Genomic DNA, 26,931 nt, shown 5'->3' with positions numbered 1-26,931 from the left:
ATTTTAGTCACTAAGGTCAGCAGATATGACTCAATCCACAAAGGAAGCAGATATCTATGGAGCGAGGAAGTGTTATTTCTACAATCATGTTTCTGTTCATAATTAGAGTTAAGGATTCGGGGGAAAATCCAACATTAGAGAAATGGAACATATTTATATGTATGTGCCAAGCCAATGGGAGGGAAATGATTTATTGTAAATAGTCTGCAGCAACATCTGTCTCCCCTAAGGGAAATGTCATGTGTGCATCCGTTTTAAACATCCACTTTAATAGCAAGAACTTAATGCAAATGTAGGAACAAAATAAAAAGCGGGATCACAGACACCCCCCACCCCCCGGTGTTTCCATAGCAGAGGTTGGTGCTAAATCCCAGTTGGTTTGTATAAACTGTTCCTTTACATGCCCAGCGCAAGAGCAGACTAGACTTTCCATTGCACGTTCCCCCTGTCCAGGATTGGTGCGGGCAGGTCCCCCCGCCCCCCGGCTCTGAGCAGCCCCTGGCGGGCAGCGAGCACTCTCCCTTGGGACGTACCAGCCTCGCTCCATTGCAGCGGGCCTCTGCTCTGCGCTCGCTCGCGCCTGCACTCAGGGCCAGGGCCGACTGCTAAAGCAGGTGCAAGGTGCGCCAGGCAGCTACCACATACCTGGAGCGGCCGGCGCGGCGCGGGGAGCCTGGCCCGCCCAAGGGATGCTCGGCGGGAGCGCGCGGCCACTGGTGCACGTTCTCGGAGCGCGAAGTCTCCTCCCCTCCCGGTCGGGGGCCAGCCCCAGCAGCAGCAGCATTGCATAGACCGGGACGGCCGGCAGCCACTTGCAGGGAAGCAGTTAGGTGAAGGAGGCGGCTGGCAGGGAAACGTTTCCTCCTCCGACCAGGCGTTGAGTCTGTTTGTCCAGCAGCAGCAGATCCATCCTCAAAGCAATGGGGAAGGTTGCGCTGAGCGGGGCGCAGTCGGGCTACCCTGAGGAAGAGACAGCAGCCCCAGCTTGCAAGCAATGCGCCTCGCGGGCTGCCTGTGCTGCCGCCTCCTCCTCCTCCTCCTCCTGCTCCCAGCTTTGAACCTTTTGTTTTCTCCAGTCGGGGGCAGCGAGCTGCTGCTGCTATGTCAGGAAAGTTCCAGGAGGCATCGGATCAGGCCTGGCTTCTGCTCTGCCGGGATCTGCAAGGCGTGGTGTGTGTTCTGAGGTGAGACTTTGTTCTCTTCCTAAACACCCTTCTGCCAGCTGTTCAGACCAAGTGGATTGCTCCAGCTGGGGGTGCGGGAGGAGGGAGGGGGGCTCTGTGCGCGCGCCAGGGGAGTGGATCATCTGAATGGGAGAGAGGTGAACCCCAGAATTGTGCTGGGGTTTTTCCTTTTCTGGAGAGCCCTGCACAGTTATCCCAGGTGCATTTTTTTTCTTTAACTTACAGTGCGGAGGCACCGACGTGGAAATCCATTCACTAGACTAGTTCTCTCGTTTCTGATGAGGGCTGAGCTAGGAACGCACTGCTTCTCCATGGCACCTGGTGCCCTTTTACTCAGGCTGTTGTCTCTAAGCAGCTAGGCCATTTTAGAAATCTGCACCCCGAAGAGTACTTGCATTCCTGGGCCCCAGGGCAACTGGCTGTCAGGCCCAATTCAAGCTGAAAATAGTCTGTAGCTAGCCGTCCAGGTGGGAAAAATCAGCTTCATCTTCAGGGTTTATTCCAGGAGCCATTTATCAAGCCGTTGATTAATAGGCAGAGTGGTTACTAGGGTTTTATAACAGTCTTCAGCAGTTGCACTGCTGTGGAGTTCAGCCAAAGAAACTAACTCTTCTTTCCAAAACTAAAGGTGCTAAAAAGTAGAGGTTTTGTCAGCCATGAGGTAGGCACTTTAGGTTTCTCTCACAATTATTTCCCCAGACAAATCTGTATTTCTTCTTCTTTTTTAAAAGTCTTTCCTCATCTGGTGCCTTAAATTCTGGCATTATTTTATATCTGCTCGAACTTGGCCATGAAACATGTGCCTTTTATAGTGGTCTTCGGCCTCTTTGCAGAGGTGCTGAGAACACGCAGTCCATGTTTTTTCCTTTATTGCCTGAGTTGTGGGCTTGTTCTTTAAAGTGGTTGCTAAATAAAAGCTGTAGTTCTGTATGTGATCCAAACATGAAAGCTCCCTATTATCCTCTAGGAGTTACATTCATAGTAGATATTTAAAGGGTTGAATGTCATCTCTTATCTTCCCTTACCTTTTTAATAGTGATTCTTTACAGTTTGATTTTATAGCCTATACTGTATCTATATTTCTCTATTTTTCCTATCTATCTAGTTATTTTTGGATTTTCTGTAGTTACCTGCGGTGTTTTGTATCTAAGATCTTGATTATGCAAAGTTTTTTATTAGACTAAAATACTAATATACACCCATTGATATATTTTTGATTGAAGAGTGACTGTTAGCCAAAAAAGTATCCCATCAGGTTAGAACAATTTTATTTGTGGGATTTGTGTATACAATGCAACTTTGTGCATAGCATCTTTCATACATGACTGTACAAAGACAAATAATACAAGACACACTACAATTCTACTTACTGAAACATTTCATAAAGACATTTTTTGGCAAATCAATTAAGGTATAATTGTTTCCCCATGAAAATGGAGTGAAACAAAGGAATATATATGCATAAAGATATAAGCAACATCTCCATTTGCAAAAAATGGGGCAGAAGATGTGACAAGCAAGTTGTGTGGGTGGGAGAGGGGACTGTCAAAAATTGTTCATTTTTATTGAAGAATTAATGTTTAAATACTGGGAAATATATTTTGTTCAATGCATTTTTTGCTATTGTGAGGAACATATGGTACATAGCTGATCTTATAGCAGAGAGAATAAGAATCTGATATGAGGGACAATTTCCCAGATTAAATAGACCGTTTCTGGATATCTGTTAAAAGCTGTTTTTCAAAAAAGCAGTTACTTGAATGAGAAAAACCAAGCACTGCCAGCTCTCCAGTGTGTTTTTGCTTCAATGTTTGCAAAGTGTTCTACTCTCTTTACTGTTAGTTATGTCAGGTTTAACACTTATGTTGTCAAATTCCCAGGATCATATTAGACTAAAATATTTCATCGTAATGAACCTGTCTACAGAAGCAGATTTGACACTGACCAATAGTATTGAGGGTTGTTTTTTTTTATTCTTTGAATAACTTTTGCTGGTTTCCATAACTGAAGTTGAATTTTTGCACTCATACTATCCCACATCAGAAACCCAGATGCTTTGCTTATGCAAGCATACATGCATAAGTTATTAGACAGTGTCCTTATTATTACAGTGTGTGTCAAATGGATAGCTGCCTTTGTAAATTGAGAAAATAATATGAATCATGAAAATATTAGTGGGTCATATGCAAAAACTGCACGTGAACAACTTTAACCAAGCAGGACAAACCTGACAGGAGCATACTCATTTCCCATTACCCGCTCATCTATTAAGAGACGTTGACACTTTTCATAGGGTAATGGCTGGTCATACTGTTTTCACATTTCATTCCTGTGCCACTCTGAAAATCTCCCTTTAATAGTAAGAGTAGATGATGTTTGGAGGCATAGCATGCTAAGGGCTTGTGCACACTACCACTTATGTTGATATAACTTATGTTGCTCGGGTGTGAATAAGTCATCCTTTCCCCACCCCTAAGTGACTTAAGTTGCACCAACCTAAGTACCGGTGTGGACAATGCTATGTCAGCAGGACAGTTTCTTCTGCTGACATAGCTATCACCTCTCTTGGATGTGGTTTTATTATGCTGATGGGAGAGCTCTTCACGAGATGTGCTACAGTGTTGCAGCTGCATTGGTAGATTTGGTATTGTAGACTAGCCCTAAGTGATGAAACAGTAGAAGAGACTTGGAGTTTTGAAGTTCGAAACAGATGTTGCTCTTGTGTAACCATTTGTGTGAAGATAACTTTACTTACTGTAGTAGAAAGAAATCTGGAGGAGTCTCTTACATCCAGTGTAAGACATTGGTCCTGCTTTGAAGTGCTGTAGATATGATGAGGGCATTAAAATGTGTATATATAGGGATTATCACATTCTTCTTAGTGCCTTATTTCACTGGTAGACGTTTTACGTATTCATTCCAATCTATATTACATTCCACTGTCTTGAATAAACAAAAGATCTTGTGATCAATTAAATATCATAATTGGGTAGAATGTCTGCCAACATACTTTGCCTTTGCTCATTTCAGGCCACGTTCTGGTACCCTTATCTATGTTGAGTAACACCTTGCTCAATGAGTAGTCCCATTGATCTCAGTGGGCTCAATTATAAGTGGCCTAATTCACTTGCATAGGGGGCATAAGGAAACCCAAGCTTCTCCCGCATTCCCTTGTGTTGGCTACCCACAACATCAAGTTACACAGGAGAGTTGGGGAGAGCAGCTGTCTCTGTGATGCTACTCTTCTCTTCTGCATATGGGGTCAGGCAGAGAGCGGGAAAAGGCTTGACTCCATTCCCCCACGCCCTCACCTTATGCACTGGCCAGTGCAGCAGAGGCGGAAGTAAGATGTGTCAGGAAAGGGCTGGCACAACTTCCTCCTCCTACTCCAAATTTGCTTCTGGGGCAGACCCACTGGTCTAGTAAGGTGTTATTCAATGTGAGTAAGGGTATGAGAATCCAACCCAGAGCCTGCCAATATTCTTATGCCAAGGCCTTTTATTTACGTGGAGGAACACTTTCAATAGAACAGTGGTTTTTTGTTTTTTTTACTCAACGGGAAATTTATTTACTCTGCAGCAACTAGCATGACACAATGCTTGGGCTAAATGGCTCAAAGCTGATTTTAAAGTAGTTATCATGGCAGAGGTCCAAGAAGCTTTCTTGATGCATTGGTTCTTTTCCATCAGAATTATGAACAAATCTTAGGCATGTGAAATCAGTCTGGAATTTTGTAAATATGCATCTTGCTTCTTAGTTCAAATCTATGGTGTTTTTTTGATTCTTGGTCTCATTTTGGTTCTACACTGTGTGTGTGTGTACCGTATGTTATGTTATGTTTTTTTTTGGAGTGGGGGGGATTGTGAGGGAAGGTATCTTGATGTGTCTAGATAATAGTCCTAGCCTCTTACATAGCACTTTTCATCAGAAGACCTCAAAGTGCTTTACAAAGGAAGTCAGTATCATTATCCTCATTTTACAGATCGGAAAACAGAAATACAGAGAAGTAAAGTGACTTGCCCATGGTTGGTTAGCCAGCCAGCCAGTGGCAGAGCCAGGACTAGAACCCAGTAGGGTACAATGCCCCTCAGGAAAGCAATATATTTTAAAAAGCATGTGTTGTTTCTATGTCTGTGTGCTAAGGCCTATAACAGGGATTGGCACCCTTTGGCACACGGCTCTCCAGGGTGTTTACCCTGGTGAGCCAGGCCGGTTTGTTTACTTGCTGCATCTGCAGGTTCAGCCAGTCGCGGCTCCTACTGGCCATAGTTCGCCGCTCCAGGCCAATGGGGGCTGCGAGAAGCGGCGCGGGCCGAGGGATGTGCTGGCCGTGGCTTCCCACTGCCCTCATTGGCCTGGAGAGCCACGATCGGCTGAACCTGCCGACACGGCAGGTAAACAAACTGGCCCGGCCTGCCAGGGTGCCTACCCTGGCAGGTCACGTGCCAAAGATTGCCAATCCCTGGGCTATAACTGCCATCCAAATTGGTAGTACAAATAAGAATTTAGACTTGCTGTGTTCTTTTCTCATGTATTGATGAACCTGAATAGAGAAGAAGGTGGATGAATTACAGTGATATTTTAAATGTAGGAAATAATTCAACAAGGAAGTCTCGTGACATTATAAAACACAGCACATATGTTTTATATATTACAAGTCAAGACCCCAAGACTAAACTAATTCCACAGAACTTTTTATAACGAGGGAGAAATACTATTTAACACTTCGTTAGTAGAAAGGGGAGGAGCAGGGACATGAAGCTTTTAATCACTTAGGTTGCAGTTCAGAAAAGTACTTAAGTACACACTTAACTTTAACTACACATTGGAACACAGCAAGTGCTTAAAGCAGTTTCTGAGCTGAAGCCCCAGTTAAGTCATTCCATGTAAATTTACTTGAAAGAAACCTCATAAGATCAGTGGCAGATCTAGAGTTAGTGGGGCCCTGTGTGCCGCTTCAGTTTTGGGCCAGCCCCCCTCGGGACCCAGCCAAGAAAAAGAACATTCTCTTTTATTCTCCCCCCATCCCCATTTTTCATTCTTTTTTTCTTCATCCTCCTCCTATATTACAAGTAATAGGAAGTAAATGAAAATAAAGTGAGGTACCTTGATTGGGCCAGGGCATTGGGGGTGCAGGAGGAGGTATGGGGGTTGGGCTCTGGGAGGGAGTTTAGGTGTGGGCTCTGGGGTGGGGCAGGGGGTTGGGTGTAGGAGGGGGTGAGGAGTGCAGGCTCTGAGAGGAAGTTTGGGTGCAGGCTTTGGGTTGGGGCAGGGAGTTGGGGGGTGGCGCTTACCCCTCTGGTAGCAGCTTGTAGGCGGGGAGGCATGGGGCCTCAGCACGCTGCTTCTGCAGCTCCCATTGGCTGCAGTTCCAGGGGCTACCCATGTAGATACCTTCCCACCCCCAGGGGCTGCATGGACATGCCAGCTGCTTTTGGGATTGGTGCGGCGCAGAAGGAGGGAGCATAGGCAGGGAGCCCCCTTAGCCCTGCTGCTGGCATGTCTCTGCATGACCCTTGGGGAAAGGGGTGCAGCGGGTCTCTGTGCTCTTTTTGGGGTGGGGGCAGTGCACGGCGCTGCCTCCCCACCCCCACACCAGGGATACGCAGAGACGTGCCAGCAGCCGGCTGCTTCCAGGAGTAGCGCGGGCCACTGGCCACGGAATGCAGGCAGCCTGCCTGTCTAAGCCCTTCTGTGCCGCCGTTTGGGACTTGGGGGCAGATTGTCAGACGAGATTTGTTCTGCATTTTGGGGGCCCCTGTCATTGGGGGCCCCATGCCACTGCACTGTTTGTTTCATGGTAAATCCGCCTCTGCATAAGATACAGGCAGATGATGTGTCTCAGTATTCAGATGTTTCAACACCTTTCTTTTCTGAAGCATCGTTTACTGTCTAAGGCCCTGATTAAGTAAGATATTTCAGCATATGCCTAATTTGAAGTATGGGAGTAGTTCAACTGACTTCAATGGTACTTTTTAAGTACCTTCCTGAATTGGGTATAATTTGTTGTCATCTATCTATCTAGATATATAGATATAGATAGATAGCACACACACAACTGTCAAAATAAACATTATTAAGATTGCAAAGTCAGGCATGTAAATGTTAGGAAATGCCAAAATTAAGGTTGCTTGTGTTCTTTTAACTTAGTTTTTGTGTGTGTAATTCCTAGGCTTTCTAAAACGCATACTGAAAAAGCAAAAATTCGATCATGTGGCGTCCTATTGACGCCTGCGTAGTTGACTTCCGTAGCGTTTGAACCTTTAACCACATGCAGACTTGTGCCACTTAAGCTAACTTGTCATTCTACAAGTGGATTTCAAAGATATGTGTTGGCAGCAGAGGAATGGTGAAACTCCAAAATCTTGAGTTCCATTCAAGGCTGTGGTGGGAAGTGTGCTCTAGTGGGTACAGACTTTTCTGCCAATTTTCCTCCCAAAATGTGACCCTTCCTCCTCGTCCCCTCCAACCTGTCTCTTCCCCAGATCAGACTGCTCGTCCTAATACCATTCTCCTTGTCTATGCAGGCCCAGATTTCTCAGGGTTCTCATCCCAGTCTTCTTGCTCAGCCAGTCACACTTCACCCGAAGCTCCCATTTCCAGCCGTCTTGCCTAGCCGGTCCCAGTCTCTATCCCAAAACACCTGCTTATATCCCCTCCTGGCTTCAGGCCCAGTCTCAATGTCTCCACAGCTCCCGCTCCTAGTCCTTTCCTCACTCCCCCCCCCACCTTCTCTAGCTGTTCTGTCTATACTCCCTGTCTGCTTTGTAGGTCTGGCTCTGTTTCCCCCTCACAGAGGTGTAGCGAGCACCCTCCGACCGGAGGGGGCCCCGCAAGGAAGGGGGCCCCTAAAAGTGGCAAAAAAAATGTAAGGTATAACTAGGTAAGTGACATTTATTGACGCTATTGCACAATCCATGTCGGTTTTACTGACAAAACCGTGAAGTCATTATGATACATCATAATGCTATTGGCTACATCAGTTGTCTGTCGGTCAGTTTCGAATTTTAGTTGGACCCATTCAAAGAATGTGTATTTGTGTTCATAATGGCGGTCGGCGGATAAATGTTATTAATTTAGTTGTTTAGTTTTTTATCGTTTCCAACGCAGAAGCGTGCTTTGTGATGTCTAAGAGAATGTATAAGAGCGGAGCTAGTAAACGAAAGACAGCAAAAGATGCTGAGAAGGAACTTGAGAAAATTCCAAAGTTGTCAACGTATTTTGCGCTGCAATCCAACGTACAGGTACAGGCACATGAAACGGACAGCGCTAGCAGCGACGAATCGTATCCAGAAGTATCCAGAAGTGCTTCAAGTGAGGTCGAAGGTGAAGCCACTTGTTCTACCAAACAAACTGTGATAGATATTCCAGCTGCTGCCCGGAAAGAAGTATCTGAATCTGAACCACTGACTGATGATCCAGGAGATTGGCCGTCTATAATATCGGACAGGCAAGTGTGTGACGTTGCACGTGGCTCACCGCAGCAGAATGAAAGTTACGAATTTCCATTTAACGAGGAAAGACGGAGGTTCACAAGTACTCATTTCTGTCGAACCATGGCAAATGGCGAGAAAATAAGACGTTCATGGTTAATGTACTCAGTTCAGAAAGATGCCATTTTTTGTTGTAAATTATTTGGCACTGGCGACATACCGCTACATCGTGGAACATCTGCTTGGAAAGCACTGCCAAAAAGACTTCAGCAGCATGAAACAGGCAAAGGTCATCAAGACTGTATGGTGAAATGGTTTGACCTTCGGTCAGGCATAGTAAACCGTACATCTATTGACCAACTTGAATTGCAGGCTTTTCTGAAAGAAAGAGATTTCTGGAGAAATGTCGTCAAACGCATGGTTGATGTCGTTATTTTCTTGTCCGAAAGAAACTTGGCATTTCAAGGAAGTAATGAAAAGCTCGGCGATCCTTTGAATGGCAACTTTTTGAATTGCTTGCAAAGTATGATACTGTCCTCAGTGAACTTTTACAGAGTATTAAGAAGGCAGAGACACATGTTCAGTACCTCAGTCCACAGATCCAAAACGAGCTGATTCAACTTGTTGCCAGTAACATTCAAGAGGCCAACATAGCGCAGCTTAAAAAAGCAAAATATTATTCAGTTATTTTGGACTGTACTCCCGACGTGTCACATGAAGAACAGATGTCTGTGGTGTTATGATTTGTTGAATGCAACGGTGAAGATGATGTCAATATTCGTGAAGCGTTTGTTGGTTTTCTTAATGTTCATGATACAACTGGCGAGGGCTTATTGGAAGCATTTCTTGAAAAGGCAAACAATTTAGGAATAGACATTGCTGACATGAGAGGCCAAGCTTATGATAACGGCGCAAATATGAGAGGAAAGAATAAAGGAGTTCAAGCCCGCATGCTAGAAATAAATGACCGTGCCTTGTATGTACCATGTGGAGCTCACACTTGGAATCTTGTGATCTCAGATGCAGCAAAGTCATCGAAATATGCCGTTGACTTTTTCGGTCTGATTAACAGAATATACATTATCTTTTCTTCTTCACCTTCACGTTGGGATATACTTCAAGAACATATGCCAATATCTGTAAAAGGGTTATCGGACACTCGTTGGGAGTCGAGAATTGATGCTGTGAAGCCATTGCGTTATCACCTTGAAGAATTGTGCAATGCTTTGTCGTCTTTGTGAGAATATGTGCTCGAAAAGAAAGATGGTAATACAGCAGCAGAAGCTGGCGTGCTTTTAGACCATGTTACTACGTGGCCTTTTGTTCTGACTGTGTACACGTGGTACGATATACTATTTCACGTCAATAAAACCAGCAAATTAATTCAGTCACCAGATGTGTCAATTGACGTACTGCAGGCAGAAGTCGGTGCTACAATGAAGTTTTCGGAAGACTATCGAAATACAGGATATAACTCTGTGGTCACAAATGCACGTGAAATAGCAGAGCATATGGGTATTGAGCAGGTGTTTCCAGAAACCAGGGTGCAACGTAAGAAGAGAATATTTGATTACGAATGTGCTGATGATTCGAGTTGTCTTTCTGCCAAAGAAAAATTTAAATCGCAGTTCTTTCTTGTTCTCACTGATCAAGCCATATCTTCTGTTTTGTCGTGATTTGACCAGCTCGTGGAGTGGTATAAGTTGTTTGGATTTTTGTACAACGCTAACAGCCTGAAGCAGTGTCACAGAGAAAATGAACTGGAGAATCACAGCAAAAATTTTGAAAGAAAAATGGGAGACATGCCAATGAACTCATAATGGAATTGAATCGTTTTATTTATGTCATCGAGAAAGAGAGAGGATTTGTCACGGCAAACAATTTTTTAACGTACATATACAAGAACAGCCTTCAGGAGATATATCCGAATCTTTGCATTTGCATCAGAATTCTTCTGACCACACCAGTTACTGTCGCTGGTGCTGAAAGGAGCTTCAGCAGAATGAAACTGATCAAGAATATCCTGCGCTCAACCATGACAGATGACAGGCTTTCTGCGCTTGCAGTTATCTCAATCGAAAACAAGATTGCGAGATCTCTGGACTATGACACATTGATTAACCAATTTGCGGAGAACAAGGCTCAAAAGAAGCGCTTTGCGTAAATACGGAATACATGTACACTGTAGGCCTATGTATACATAATATGAACCCTGTATATTGTATAAAATAAATACCGCATTCCAGTTTCTGCATTGTAAGGGACCCCGGACATATGTTCGGAGGGGGCCACGTTCTTTGTTGCTATGGCCCTGCCCCCTCAGCATTCAAATCAGGCATTATTCTCCTCCATGCTGCCTGGGTATCATCGGGGGGTCATTGAAAGCACAGGAGAGACTGGCTCCCTGCTCTCAGTTCTGGTGCCCAAACCCAGCAGGGCCTATAGCAGCCCAGAGGTATAATTTCAGGGAAAGTTCTACTCAGTCCTGGGCTGAAGCATAGCCAGTGTGGAGGGAATCTTGAGAATTTAGCTGCTAAAATATAAGAAGTCTCTACCGAGCATGTGCAAATGGTGCCTTCCCCGCCCCCAAAGGCTTTTAGCTTGGCTAAATCTGGGTGGATTTTCTTGGTGAGAGCAGAAGGCACATCACTGATGCAAAGGCCAAACCCCTGCCAAGATTAAAATGCTTGCTTCAAAGCATGGTGGCATGAGAACTTTTCAAAGGACAGGCTGATGGAATTTTTTAATATGGTACCCCTGGGGCATTCTGTGCCAAAAAATGAAAAATTCTGTGCACAATATTTTAAAATTCTGCTAATTTTATTTACAATTTATTTACAATAATAGTACATAATCACACCATTTTCAATTATTTTGGTAATTTATTTCAAAATGCCTGTCAGCAAATATGTCTTTAACAATACAGACACACACAAAATTTCACCCAGGGCTAGAGAGTTAAAGAAACCTCTATGACAACCCAGTTCCTGTTTCTCTGCCCCTTTCTCCCCACCCTTAGAGTCCAGCTGGGGGGGGCCAGACACCCACAACCCCTTCCCCAACAGAGCCGTGCCAATACATCTGAACTCCCGTGCCCCCACAGACCAGCCTTGGGGGGGCCCCCCTAGCCCAGATACTCACATCCCCTCTTCCCCCAGAGCCTAGCCGTTTCCACCAGCCCACACACCCACCCCCCTCCTCCCCTAGAACCAAAGGATCCAAAGGGAGAAACAGCCTGGAGCTCTGGAGTTTCCTGTGCACTGCCTTCTCCTTCACACAAGAGGTGCTGGGAACTGCAGCTGCCAGGAACCCTCTAACTCCGCCCCCCGCCCCAGCAGTGTCTTCTATGTGTGAGCTGGGCTCTACTGGGTCCAGTAGTCCCTAGTGGCAGCCAGAAGCACTGCAGCCCATTTCTGTGGGGGCAAGGAAATTCTGAGTACACAATGTTAATTTCTGCACCACTGCGCAATGCAGAATTTTGCAGTTTCCCCAAGAGTAATATGGTCAAAACAACATATTTTTTCTTAGCCTTTTTCTGGGAAGTGGCTGAACTATTTTCACTGAAATTTCCCCAGAAATATTGAGTGTGTCTGGGTTGTGGGTTTTTCTTTTTGACAAAGTTAAAAGCAATTGAAAACAGGGTTTTATAATGAGAAGTAACTGGCCACCTCAATAATCAGCAGTGCTAACAGCCCAGCCTATAATGTTACACATACAAAACTGTGTTAAAAGAACATTAAGGTTGCAAAGTCAAGCACACAAAAGTTAGGAAAAATGCCAGAATTAAAGTTGCTTCTGCAACCTTAATTCAGCTCCTTTATGCTTATGCATTATGATACACGGCCAGATTTAGGGGCAGGCGACTGCCTGAGTACAGTGCTTGGAGGGCATTGGGCTTGGGGTGCTATTTTTGTTGTTAGCATCTTATATGACAGGGATAAATCATGCATACAAATTGTGCATCCAAGTCGTGAAATGGGCTACAAATGCAATAAAAAATAAGGTATTCAAAAGTTTAACAAATTGGGGATGGGGGGCAGGTGCTGAAGATGCTCCTAGGGTGCCATTTGGTCTTAGGCTGGCCCTGATGATAGTCTTTAATTACATGATTACATGCTGCTTTTCCACAGGATTCCTTCCTCATTCAGTGCATAGGATGGGCAGTTTTCACTTAATGAGCAGCTACTCCGTATTTTGTTTTCTCCTCATTGCTCAGTGTGTGGTCCCATACCTTATGTGCTGCACACTATTCAAACCCTGCGCCGAAGACAGAATTATTCATTTCATCATTAATTTTCTATAATGTTCATCACTATAGTATCATAACACTTTAAAAACGTTAATTAATTTATCCTCCGAACACTACTGTGAGGCCAGGAGGTGGTATTATCCAAATTTTATGATGAGAAGCTGAGGTACAGAGAAATTAAGGTCAAAAGTGTCCACTAGTTTAGGGTGCTCAATTTGAGTTACTTTAAATTCCAGAGAGAAAATTTATGCAACAGATGTACAAAGAAAAAAGCAGATTTTTATATGAAGATTGTAAAAATCATATCTTTCGACAGCTGAATTGGATAGACTCTAAAAACTATTAGAACAGTTTATTGCTTTAGGATTTACTATATTTCATAAAATCACACCTTTTTGAGCATCTCTAAGGTTCTGTTTTTATAATAATGAAAAAGTATGTGATTTCTCAAAAAAGTAGTAAAGATGCTTTTTAAAAAAGTGTTGAAAATGATTCTGAAATAGAAAAATTGAATTTTGTGTTGCTTAACCTGCAGAACATCAGGATTTATTTAGTACTTTAGCCTTATTCCATTGAGCCTTGTATTCTATCGGATCATTTAGGTTTAAAGTCTTCAGTATTATTTGTTATTTTTGAGGTTTTTCTCCCAAAATCTGTTTGTGATTTAGATTGTTATTGACAAGAGTTGGTGTGTATGTTAGTCAGTGTTTATATAGGTGTGTCTACCTAGAAAGCTATTAAGTTGTATTGTCCTGCCCTGGGTATTGTTTGTTATAACTTCTTGTATTATATATTTTTAAAAAAAAAAGGTGTTTATGTAAGTACACAAGTTATTCTAACTTATAATTTTAATAAATTAACCAAAAATCCTCCTTGAAGCTTTTAAAGAATGCACTCGAGCGCATGCTTGCACTCAATCTCTCATCAGAGGAGTGTGTGTGTGTGTGTGTGTGTGTGTGTGTGTGCTTTAGAAAGGTATATGTAGTAACAGCCCAGGAGATGGAATCCCTCTGTTCACAGAGAAGAATCAACACATTTAGTGGAAATGAGGAGCCTCCGTCCCCAGGATGCCAAAACTTTGATTTGAAGGGCTCACCATTAGAGCTGAAAAGTTAGTTTGGCCTCCAGGACCACTGAGGGTTTCTCTACACTAAGGAGACTGGGCTGGCATAGCAGCATCACTGATCATGACTTAAATCAAAGCAGGAAACGTTGATTTAAATAATCTCAGTCGTGTTTTCAATTGTACTTTTTAGTTCTTTTCTTAAAGGTTGATCCTCATTGGTTGGTAATCATTAAAAACGTTGATTTGCAATTAAATATAGCCTTTGTTCTAAGTTTGGTGCTTCTTTTTGCTAACAGGAGACTGTGTCATATTTATACATGTATATATTTACGTAATTATATAAATTAATTTACATTAATTCAGATTCTTAATTTTTACATTTTTAATTAGAAAATGATGGATTATCTATTTCTTATTGACTAGATCATTAATTTTTTAATTGTGATTTTTCAAGTTCTATTTGGATGGAAATAAAAAATGCACTAAAACAGCATTTTGGATCTTTTTATTTAAAAGTACATTAAATATGCTAGATGCAGAAGGGGAAAAAAGCTTATCAAAAGTTTTGCATTGAAAATTGATTTCTTAAAGGAAATATTATCTGTAGTTAATCAGTTGAACTGACAGATTCCTATCTTTATGGCCTTCAAGATTTTAGAACTGGTAGTTTTCATCCTCTCACATACTCCCAGCTGGTTTCTTAACTTTGAATGAGCTAGTCATTGAACTGAACTAGTTGAATAAACTGAAATGATGAAAACGTTTTCTATGAACTTGCAGAAGAGACTGTTGCTATAAAAATGGATTAGGCATGTCAGCAAATTCTGGTTCCAGGTGCTAAGTCAATGACTTCTTCTAGTTCAGTGGTTTGATTTTCTTTAAACCTTGGCAACAAATATGTACTGTTTATAATTTTTTAAAAATCATTTTATTAGATTATAATAAATTTAGATCTCCACATAGAATGCTAATTTCAAATTTAGTTTTAAATAGGTTTATTTAAAAAGTTAAACGTGTTTGATTTAAAATTTTTTTTTTAATTTTATCGATTTTTATGCACTCTGTTATGGAACACCATCAGTTCCTCAAATGACAGTAGCTACATTAATGGAAGCATTCTTTCATCAACATAACTGCGTCTACACTGGGAGTTAGGTCAGCATAGCTTATGTCGGGCATGGATGTGGGTTTTTCACACCCCTAATCGACATAGCTATGTTGACCTAACTTTTAAATACTCCAAATTCAAGCCTGGTCTGTATCTGTTGGGGGTATGTCTAGACTAGAAACAGTACAGCGTTTCCAGTGCAGACATTTATTACAGTGCTGTAGTAAATCCGCCTCTCTGAGGCCTGGTCTCCACTAAAAAGTTAAATCAATGTAAGCTGCCTTGCATCAGCCTAGCTGTATGCATCTCTACACTTGATGTAAACATTCTCTTAAGGCAACACAGTTACACCAACCAGCTCCCTGAGCAATGGCTGATGTAATGAGGGTGACATAGCATGAGTGCAGACACTGCATTACCCATGTCCCTCAAAGTCCTTCAGCAGCTGTCCCACAATGCCTGACAATGACCACTCGGGTCACAATTGTGATCTCCACAGCTCAGGAGTGACCAGGACTGGAAGCTTCCTCTCTCTCTCTCTCCCCCCACCCCCAGCCCCCTACACACCCTTTACAAGCTCTCAAATGTTTGAAAGGTTTTTTTCTGATTGTCCATCTTACCGAGCATATTAGGTAATAATTGGAGATATACCAATCTCCTAGAACTGAAAGGGATCTTGAAAGGTCATTGAGTCCAGCCCCCTGCCTTCACTAGCAGGACCAATTTTTGCCCCAGCTCCCTAAGTGGGCCCCTCAAGAATTGAACTCACAACTCTGGGTTTAGCAGGCCAAGGCTCAAACCACTGAGCTATCCCTCCCTCCTATTGAGCAGCTCTCCACTGTTGTCTGCAACTGCCCAACTGACCATGCTAGCTACACGCTTCAGATGCACTCTGACCTGGAGTAGACGGGAGCTATTAGATCTCCTGGGCCTGTGGTGAGAAGAGGCTGTGCAGACACAGCTATGGACCAGCCATAGAAACGTGGACATCTATGAGCAGATTGCACAGGAGATGCAGGAGAAGGAGTACAACAGAAATCAGCAACAGTGCCAAGTGAAAGTGAAGGAGCTGTGGCAGGCATATCAGAAGGCTTGGGAGGCCAACAGTCGATCTGGCGCTGAGTCACAGGCCAGCTGCTTTTACAAAGAGCTGCATGCCATAGTTGGCGGAGACCCCACCTGCACTCCACAGAGCATGGTGTATACCTCCAAGGAGCTGGAGTCACAGGCCCTTGCCTTGAAATAGGACAAGGAGGAGGAAGAGAAGGAGACTGGGGAGCATGTGACTGTAGGGGGGTGGTCCAGCTATGCTACAAGACAAGACCTGTTTGAGATTCCATCACAGTCCAGTAAAGCACATCTGAACCCTATGCAGGGGAACAAATGTTGGGTAAGTGTGTAAATGTATTTTCCATTACAGTGAAGTACTGATGATGCTCCCAACTTAGCAGGACACAGCTATTGACTTTTCACTAATTTACTACTAGAAGAGGTAGCAGTATAACTAGACAGGTAGTGTTGTTATCTGCTTTTTGTTCCCCTGTAGAGTTAGGTGGGGGCAGAGGGTCATGTGGAGCAGTTTGTTTAAGTATGCAGGGATGTCCCTCAGAGATCCTGATAAAACTTTTATGGAGTTACTCTGTAATCCTTTCCTGAAGGTTTCTACGGATGGCATGCCTATTTCTTTCTCCGTGGTAGGACGCTTTCCTGTGCCAGTCCACAATGACTTTGGTAGTCACCATTGCAGTCAATAGGCTAACGGCATATAGGCCCTGGCGGTTTTGGGATGCCAGCAGCAGCTGTATTCTTGGTGCCTTTATCACCTTCAGGAGTGAGATATTAGTTAAAATCACCACTACCTGTAGAAAATGGTGCCAGGATTGAGTACCATTTCTCTCTACTCATGACTTCATGCAACCGAGCAATTCCCTTCTCGTTTCCTTCGCCCCTGGCAGGGCATGCTCACCATAGCTGGTGCAGTGAGTGGTGTGGTGCACAAGCATTTCAAAGCAGAAGTGTCTTTAAGCATGTCTTGTTTAAAACTTTAGGGGAGCAAGGCAAGGGAGTTCTGAAATCTTTACTTTTGCTTTCTACTGTGACTATACTTACAGTGGTACCTCTGTGTGTTTCATCTATAGCTGCTGCTGTTATGACCTTGAGGGGTTCCTGCTCCACACCCACACAATGCCTTAGCCAGTTAAGGAGGAGAAAGAAGAGGACTCGGGATGACAAGTTCAGTGAGATCCTGCAAGCCAGTGCTGTATCAGACCATGAGCAGAGGGCCTTGAGGGTGAATATTGCAGACTGTATGGAGAAGGAAAGAGCAGACTTGTCAAACTCTCAGCAGAAAGAGGAGAGGGAGATGCACCACTCCATAATGGAGCTTTTCCAGCAGCAAACACAGCTGCTGCAAACTCTTGTGGACCTACAGGTTTAACAATCGTGGACTCATCTTCCTTTTCCGCCTCTGGAGAACTCCACTATAGCACCTCCCTATGCTCCCCTCAACATTCCAAATGGAATCTGGGGGTGCATCCCTATCCCTGCCGTTCCACACTAGGGGTCATTTGGGACAAGCGCAACTTCACGTACACAGACCTGTGAGAGCAGTGGTTGCCAAAATGGAAATCAATATTCTTATGCTTGGTTTCATAAATTTATTAAGTTTTTTATGTACTTGCTTTTAACTTGCACAGAATTTTTTACAGTATTTCTGTCAGTCAATAAGATTCTATTGTTTGGAAAATAATTCATCTTTATTAGCTCCCAAAATATGCTGCAGAATGCCTAGCAGTATTGAAAGCATCCATTTCCTCGTTATACAATGTGACACAACTCAGAGGATCAGTAACAAACACAGTGTAATGATCATAAATGTACAGCAAATGCCACAAAAGTAATAGGTACATTGAAAGTGTTACATTCATGCATGAGCACCAAGCACCTCATAGTTGCTAATAGGCACCAGAACAGCAGGGCGAGGTAGAACACAGTACATCACAATGCATTACCATGACTCACTATTGAAGTGCTCTTTCAAAGCCTCCCTGAGTTGGATAGCTCTGTATTGAGCTCTTCTAATAGCCGTTGTTTCTAGCTTTTCAACTTCCACGGCTCAACTTCCACCCTCCAGCCTGGCTGCAACATTTCCCCTTTTGCTTCCCAACTGTTGTTATGCAGGTCACAGCAGGCTGCTAGAACCACTGGGATGATTTTTTTCACTCAGATCCAGTCTTGTGAGTAAACAATGCCAGCCTCCCTTCAATCTATCAAAAGCACAATCAGCTATCATTCTGCATCTGCTGAGGCAATAGATTAATTTTTCCTTGATGCTGTCAAGATGGCGGGTATACAGCTTCCTGAATTAGGTAGGCTGGGTTCCCCAGGATCACTGTTGACATTGCAGCATCACCAGTGATAATCCACCAATGGGGAAAGAAAGTTCCTGCTTGTAACTTTCTGTACAGTCCTGTGTTCTTAAAAATGTCAGCGTCCGTGACAAGGTGGTCTGGTACCAAAACAGGAATATGAGTTCTGTCTGTTGCTCCACTGCAGTTCAGGAAATCCATTGCTGCAAATTCATCCATCTCAGATTGCTGAGAATCATAGTCCTGCATAGCAGAAGACGATTAATGGGCCTGCAGGCTGGCATCGCAAAGGCCCCCATAGTGGATTTTCTACCTTCAAAATTATTTCCCACTGACTGGTAGCAGTCTGGTGTTGCAAACTTTCCGAGTGCAATTGCCAATTGCTTCTCCACAAACAGTGAAACTCTAATTCTGATGTCTCTGTGCTGGAGGGTTGGTGCAAGCTTGCTATAGAGATCCAGGAGCATGGCCTTGCACATCCAAAAGTTCTGCAGCCACCGCTCATCATCCCAAATCTGTATTAAATGTGATCCCACCAGTTAGTGCTTGTTTCTCAGGCTGAGAAGCAATGCTTCACCATCTGCAGCTGCTCTGTGAATGGCATCAACAACTTGAATTGGCTCTCGCTGTGTCCCACATCAGTCTGTCCTCCACAAAATCAGAATGTTCCCCTCTGATTCAGTGGTTTTTGTGGCTCTACAAATACTGAAGTATTGTGCGTCCTGTGCTTGCAACACTCATGACAATAGTGCAGAACTGTACAGGCTGTGTTTCTGTCAGAGATGGTGGACAGCGAGGAGGGCCAGATGGGTTTGAGAGAGTTTTTTGTTTTGTTTTTTTTAAAGGTGCAAATATTATGGGATATAGATGACATTACAAGATGGAGAAAGTTGCATGCTTGGAAGTTGACTCCTTGCTCCCAGGCAGCCAAGCATGACTCGTTTCTGCCTTCCTGCTTTCATTGCCAAAACTTCCCCAAAAGTCCACTGGATGTTGGTGAGTTGCATTCTGGGGTACCTACCCGTGGTGTACCACACTGCCTCGACACAAGTGCTTCTGGTGAATACGCATTGCACCAGTGCAGGGAGCCAAGTATCACATGTGCAGGTGATATACTAACTGTGGTGACATTATATTGGTGCAACTTGCATCACCAAAAGTTTGTAATGTAGACATGCTGTGAGAGGCAGTAGTTAGGTCGACAGAAGAATTCTTCTGTCAGCCTGCAGTGTCTACGCTGGGGCCTAGGTTAGCTTAATTACATTACACAGGGCATGAAATTTTTTACGTCCCTGACAGATGTAGTTAAGATGACCTAACTGTAGTGTAGACCAGCCCTGAGACTCCAAATGTTGTTTGTGATGTGAAGGCGGATGTCATCTGAAAGAGTTTTGGCAATACTCAGTACTGACTCACCTCGGCGAGTTCAGAGTGTTTATGAGAGCAGGGAAAGATACTGTGCCTAACTTGTAAGAGGGCAGGGAAACCTTCTCTCTTTACCCTGAGATGTTTCCACTGCAGTTACTATGTTGAACCTGTCTACCAGGAACTGGACTGTATCCATTCACTCATTTCACAGAGACTAGCTAAGAAACATCAGTTCTTAGCAATATATGGGCAATACTGACCTGGGCTGGATTTATTTCTTTGTTTGTTTAAGTTGTCTATCCAATCAAGCTCTAGGTATCTGTACAGTTATCTTAAAAAAACACCCCCCAAATCCAAAAAACTGAAGGAGAAATATCCTTACCATAAATAATTCTGCTGCCAAGCCACCTCATGTCTATAGCCTGGTTAGTTGTATTACATTTAATAGCTCACCATATGTAGCACCAGACTCCAACTTCCTCCAACTGCTCTGCCCAGAAAGGCCCAAGAAAACAAGTGAGCATTGTAGTGCATCCTGAAGGCTGTAAAATCTCAGCTCTATAGGATGAAGATGAAGGAAAAGTTCTAAAATTGAAAATCCTTCTTGGAAAAAAATCCATCTCTCTCCCTTTCAAGCCAAGGGACTATCATCTTGAGCAGCTCTGCTGATTGCAGTGAGAGGAGCTGGATTTTTCAGGCAGCCCAGTGAAAGACTGTGTATCCTGTTATCAATCCTCTGAGGCATCCAGTTGATCAAGCCAGTGTGTGTAATTCTTCCCCCCACCTCCAAGAATACCAATAACTTTTTTGTTTTATTAGCATACTCAATTATCATAGTGACTACACACTTTAAAATATAAATGCCTTTCTAGCCTATTTGTGATATAGATGAAATATGGTATTAGAATTTAGCTGTGTGCAGCCAGATGGCTTGTATAGTGTTGCTAAGGAAACAGACTATGAATGTAGTGGTAGCTGAATGTCCCCAGAATATCAGACTACTCGGAGCTGGTATTTTTAACCCATGTAGGCAGATAGATAAAATAGATACAATCATGAAATATTAATTTCCTGGGTTTTACATTTCATTAGTTTTTATTGCTCATTTATATTTACTAAAGGTACTTGAATTCCTTACTGTGCCAACAAAGGTACATGGGGCACTTTTCTACGGTTTACAATTAAATGATAAAATTAAACGTTAAGAAACTACAATAAAAGATCTACCATAAAAGAATCATCAGAACTGTTTGATGGATGAGTAAAGATATAAAAACCAAACAATGGTAGGGTCCTATGGAAAAATGCCTTTGGAGTGGAAGGAGAAGTTAAGGTAATTCAAGTGTGGAAGAGATAGAGCTACTAGCGAGGATGATAGAGGGATAAGCTATATCACAATTTGTTACTGTTTGGTCTTCATAACAGCCTGTCAAACTACGCTCCAGAAAGCAGCCCTGCCCAGGGAAGGAGTTTGACACCTTATTGAAGGACTGTCATTGGGAAGATATCAAATCTGCAATCTCAGGCCATTGACTTAGATTGACTCTCAAATACTGGCCTACCTCCACGGAACAATGTTTTTTCTGCATGGTGATGTGAATGGCTGGGGGAGAGGATGATAGAGAGAGACTGTCCTTAAGAAGGCATGCTGTTGTGAGCATCATTGCATGTCAGAAGAGGGAGAGGGAGAAGGCAGGAGGGACACTGCCTTGCCTGAAAGGCTGATAAACCTCAGACCAGGGGTGGCCAACCTGTAGCTCTGGAGCCACATGCGGCTCTTCAGAAGTTAATATGTGGCTCGTTGTGTAGGCGCGGATTCCGGGGCTCGAGCTACAGGCGCCAACTTTCCAATGTACTGGAGGGTGCTCACTGCTCAACCCCTGGCTCTGCCACATGCCCTGTCCACCCCTTCCCGCCCCCTCCCCTGAGCCTGCCATGCTCTCACTCCTCCCCCCTCCCCCCAGAGCCTCCTGCACGCCATGAAACAGCTGATCGGGAAGTGCGGGGAGGGAGTGGGAGGCGCTGATTAGAGGAGCTGCCGGTGGGTGGGCGGCGTAGAGCTGATGGGAGGCTACTGACGTATTACTGTAGCTCTTTGGCAATGTACATTGGTAAATTCTGGCTCCTTCTCAGGCTCAGGTGGGCTTCCCCTGCCTCAACTCACCGAAGAGGTGAGATCAAACATGGGGAGGGTTCCTCTCCGTTGTCTGTTTTTTTCAAAGATCTGTAACTCTTGGATGCTTTTAGGAGTAAAGTCTTTGTGGTTAAATAAACTCCTTGGCTAGGCTTCTGTACCTGTCTTTCCTGACACGTTGTCCCCAAACAGCTTGAATTACTGCAAGGGTAGGCAACCTATCGCACGCGTGCCAAAGGCAGCATGCAAGCTGATTTTCAGTGGCACTCACACTGCCCGGGTCCTGGCCACCGGTCCGGGAGGCTCTGTATTTTAATTTAATTTTAAATGAAGCTCCTTAAACATTTTAAAAATCCTTATTTACTTTACATACAATAATAGTTTAGTTATGTATTATAGACTTATAGAAAGAGACCTTCTAAAAATGTTAAAATGTATTACTGGCATGTTAAACGTTAAATTAGAGTGAATAAATGAAGCCTTGGCACACCACTTCTGAAAGGTTGCCGACCCCTGAATTACTGCTTAGTTGGAGTTCTGGGGGAGTGTGTGTAAGTGACTTGGTGGACTCAGGAGGCTCTGCTTGTAAGGCACTGGTTTCAGAGTCTGGGGTGGTTGGTTTGCAGAGTGTCAAGGGGTCTGAACCTGGGAGTGTGCCCTATAGACCCAGAACTAGAAATGATGACTAGACTCTGCTCAGACCCAGTTGGCTTGGAAGCGCACGAGATCCAGCAATTAGGTGCACTTGCAACAGACTGGTGACTGAATCGGACCAGGTTGTAAGAAGGCAGTATAAAAAGAGAGATGATACTAAATGCGCTTTTAAAACACTTTTTGAAAGGCTCACCTTCTTTTAGCTGAGACCTACCTCATTAAGGCCTCCATCTTGCAGATATTTATACATGTGCTTAACTTAAAGTATATGAGTTGTCCGTTTGATTTCCTGGGGAGTGTGCCCATTCTTCAACACATGTATGTTTGCAGGATGGGAATCTGATTCTGAGTATAGATGCTCCATGGATGGACTGAAGGGGTGGGGGAAATGATTTAACAAATCTTATTTGTCTGAAGCAGGGAAAGGTAGCTAGGCCTCTTCTCTTAGCAGGCAAATAATATGGTGCTGATTGGGCCTGTGGAGCTGGGAGACCTGGCAATGGAGGCTCCTGCAGAGATTTCAAGAGTAGATTTGAAAATGTTTGTTGAAGAATTAAAAACTATTGGGGCTGGTCTAGCAAAGGCAATACGTGAACTAAAATATGAAGTGAAGGATTTGAAGAAGAGTCTCAGGTATGTAGAACTTATTGGAAGATGGAATTTCCATTCTGCTCAAGATTCTGGACTCTTCAACATTAGTTTGCATTCCAGATTGGAACAAAATTTCTCATGAAATAAAGATTCTGAAAAAAATTGTTTGGGAAACATTTAAATGTTTTCTTAATAAGTTAAAAACTTTCATTTTGATAACCTCAAAACATTATTGTATTAAGTGTGAGTGTGTGGAGAGAGAAAGTTAAAACAAATCTATGGTTGAAATGTAGCATTTTTCATAGAATCATAGATTATTAGGGTTGGAAGGGACCTCAGGAGATCATCTAGTCCAACCCCCTGCTCAAAGCAGGACCAATCCCCAACCGGCCCCCTCAAGGATTGAACTCACAACCCTGGGTTTAGCAGGCCAACGCTCAAACCACTGAGTATCCCTCCCCCCAATGTTTACATTCTCAAAATGAAACATTTTAACACAAAATGAGTCTAAATCAGTGTTTCCCAAACTTGGGACGCCGGTTGTGTAGGGAAAGCCCCTGGCGGGCCAGGCTGGTTTGTTTACCTGCCACTCCGCAGGTCCGGCTGATTGCGGCTCCCACTGGCCGCAGTTTGCTGCTCTGGGCCAGTGGGAGCTGCTGGAAGCGGCGTGGGCCAAGGAACGTACTGGCTGCAGCTTCCAGGAGCGGCAAGCTATGGCCAGTGGGAGCTGCGATCGGCCAGACCTGCAGACGCGGCAGGTAAACAAGCCAGCCCTGCCCACCAGGGTACTTTCCCTACACAACGGCAGCCCAAGTTTGGGAAACACTGGTCTAAATGAATAGTTTTGATATAAACATAAGGAGAAAGTCAAAGCAAATAATTTCTACTGTCTTTAGCTTTTTTTTTTTAAAGACACGTTCCTGCAGAATATTTTTGTTTGTACAAAACTCCGTTTGCATTGAAAATGTTTTGATCAGCTATACAAGTATGGATGCTAGTAACCAGCTAGACTTCTGTTATGTCCAGAGTTAGATAAGTGTGTCTAACTGAAACAAAGAAAAAATAATTAGAGGATAAAAAAAGACATAAAATGAAAATAATGGGAATTCTAGAGGGGCACAGAAATGGTAAACAGTGGTGACATACTGAACTAAAGTAAAAATATGTTCTGCAGCATACTGGAAAATCCAAGTATCAGAGGGGTAGCCATGTTAGACTGGATCTGTAAAAGCAGGAAAGAATCCTGTGGCACCTTATAGACTAACAGATGTTTTGGAGCATGAGCTTTTGTGGGTGAATACCCACTTCGTCGTGCATCCCACGAAACCTCATGCTCCAAAACGTCTGTTAGTCTATAAGGTGCCACAGGATTCTTTGCTGCTTTTTTGAAAAATCCAAGTTTCCTTTAAAGATGACTTGCAAAAAAGCTGTATGTAATTGGATTTGTGCTTTTTTTTTTTTTTTTAAAGAAATATCAGGATGTCACTTCTGGTTTTGCTGCAGGGCTGTCCTTTTTGGGGTCCCAGGATGCATATTATTATTAACTATAACATCTTCATTGAAGGGTGGCAGATATCTTTAACAAAAGCTTTCTTTTTCCAAAATGTTAATTTATGTATTTGATTTTAAAATAGGTTTTAACATAAATAGAGTTTTAAAGAGATTTTAAACTCCCCTCTCCTCTCAGTTGCTCAAAAGATGATGTTTGCTCTCTTGGGCCTTGGCTACACTGGCGCTTTACAGCGCTGCAACTTTCTCGCTCAGGGGTGTGAAAAAACACACCCCTGAGCTTAGCAAGTTACAGCGCTGCAAAGTGCCAGTGTAAACAGTGCCCCAGTGCCAGCGTTGCAAGCTAATCCCTACGGGGAGGTGGAGTACGTGCAGCTCTCCTGTGGGAGCGCTCCTGCGGCAGCACTTGGGAGTTTCGAGTGTAGCCAAGCCCTTGTTTCTTGTGATGTCATTTCACTTGTTCTCCAGTCGTTCTTGGCCATAACTTTCAAGTAACCACTGAAATTGGGGGTCCAACTTGAGTCATTTGTGGCCAGATATCTCAGCAGATGATGAGCACCCATAATCTAACACCATATATTGCTTTACTGTTTTTAAATTTATACCAGATACAAGAAGCCAATAAATTGTAGAAATGATCTCCTTAGAAGCAGTTGTTAAATTCAAAACCAAATAAGCTTCTTCTTAACTTAAAACTCATTTTAATGTTAGCAAAATGAGTTAACTGAAATATCTTTAAGCTCTTGGAGGGAAACGTTGAATTAGTGAGAGAAATATGATATTATGTTTTCTTACACGTTAGTAATTCGAGTTAATATATAACTGCTTCTAATTATGTAATCCTGACCTTTCCAGAATTTTAATTAATATTCTGGAAAGCAGTCTGAAAATTCTTTTGGTTTTATTTGTGTAAGAGTTAAGGGAGATGTGGTGGGATATTTGAGAAAGTTTGGAGCCCTGCAGGCTGTTTTCTTTAGGAGGATAAATTGCTGATGAAGTCCGATATTTGATACAATTCTGTTTGTTTATAGAAATTGTACAAAGACCTTTTCCTCCTGAACATAGGAGAAAACAAACAGGAGATATAGTTTCTTTGCTCACAATTTGAAGCCCCCTTTCAGCCAGAACCCAGCCTCAAAGCTCTTCCTCTCTCTTTTTCCAGCATCACACATTCAGTGCTTATTCAGGCTGTATCTGGTGTTCCATGCTGCTTTCTGTCTTGGCTTCTGAGGAGTTTCTCTTCTGCTTCTCTTACGCACACAGACTTTTACTACACACAGTACTCAGCCAAACCCCTCTCCCTCATCATTCAAATTCCTGAGCAGCCACTATGTGCCTTGCTTTTGGGTGGTGGCATGTACCTTTGTTTAGGGTGGAGGTTACTACTCTTTCATGAAGGAGTGTAATTGTTTCTTACAGCTATCTTAAATGAAGAGTGGCAGTTACACCTAAGGCTCTACGAAATTCATGGCCATGAAAAATGCATCACAAATTGTGAAATCTGGTCTCCCATGAAAAATGGGCTTTTGTGTGCTTTTAACGTATACTATACACATTTCACTGAGAAAACCAGCATTTCTCAAATTGTGAGTCCTGATCCAAAAGAGAGTTGCAGGGGGGTTACAAGTTTATTTTAGGGGCGTTGTGATATTGTTACCCTTACTTCTGCACTGCCTTCAGTGCTGGGCGGCTGAAAAGCGGTGGCTGTTGGTCGGACACCCAGCTCTGAAGGTAGCACTTGGTCAGCTGCAGCGCGGAAGTAAGGGTGGCAATACTATATCATACCACCCATACTTCTGCACTGCTGTCTTCAGAGATAGGCAGAAGGAGAGTGGCAGCTTCTGACTTGAGGGCCTAGCTCTGCGGGCAGCAGCAGTGCAGAAGTAAGGGAGGCAACACCATACCGTGCCATCCTTAGTTCTGCAGTGCTGTTGGCAATGGCTCTGCCCTCAGAGCTGGGCTTCCAGCCAGGAGCCGCTGCTCTCCAGTTGCCCAGCTTTGAAGGAAGTGTTGCTGCCAGCAGGAGCGGAGAAGTAAGGGTAGCAGTACCACAACCCTCCCCCCTAATAACCTTGTGACCCTCCTCTCCTCGAACTCCTTTTTGGGTCAGGACCCCTACAATTACAACACCATGAAATTTCAGATTTAAATAGCTGAAATCATGAAATTTACTATTTTAAAAATCCTGTGATTGTGAAATTGACCAAAATGGACTGTGAATTTGGTAGAGCTTTAGTTACGGAAACCAATGGGCATAATGTTTTGCC

The 26,931-nt window shown here is 43.4% G+C and overlaps 1 protein-coding gene across 1 annotated transcript in view; it reads left to right on the top strand.

Annotated features, from left to right (window-relative positions):
* The first annotated feature begins 738 nt into the window (after positions 1–738).
* The window catches only part of GPR63 (G protein-coupled receptor 63), a 44,512-nt gene continuing 18,319 nt past the window's right edge, over positions 739–26,931 (top strand). Inside the window, exon 1 of the mRNA XM_030555973.1 lies at positions 739–1,184. The gene's annotated coding sequence lies outside the window, so the exon portion shown is untranslated. The remainder of the gene's footprint in view (positions 1,185–26,931) is intronic.

The sequence above is a fragment of the Gopherus evgoodei genome, chromosome 3 (assembly GCF_007399415.2).
Source record: "Gopherus evgoodei ecotype Sinaloan lineage chromosome 3, rGopEvg1_v1.p, whole genome shotgun sequence".
NCBI classification, from domain to species: domain Eukaryota; kingdom Metazoa; phylum Chordata; order Testudines; family Testudinidae; genus Gopherus; species Gopherus evgoodei.
Note: the sequence above shows the minus strand (reverse complement) of the source record. Positions and strands in the feature narration are given on the sequence as shown.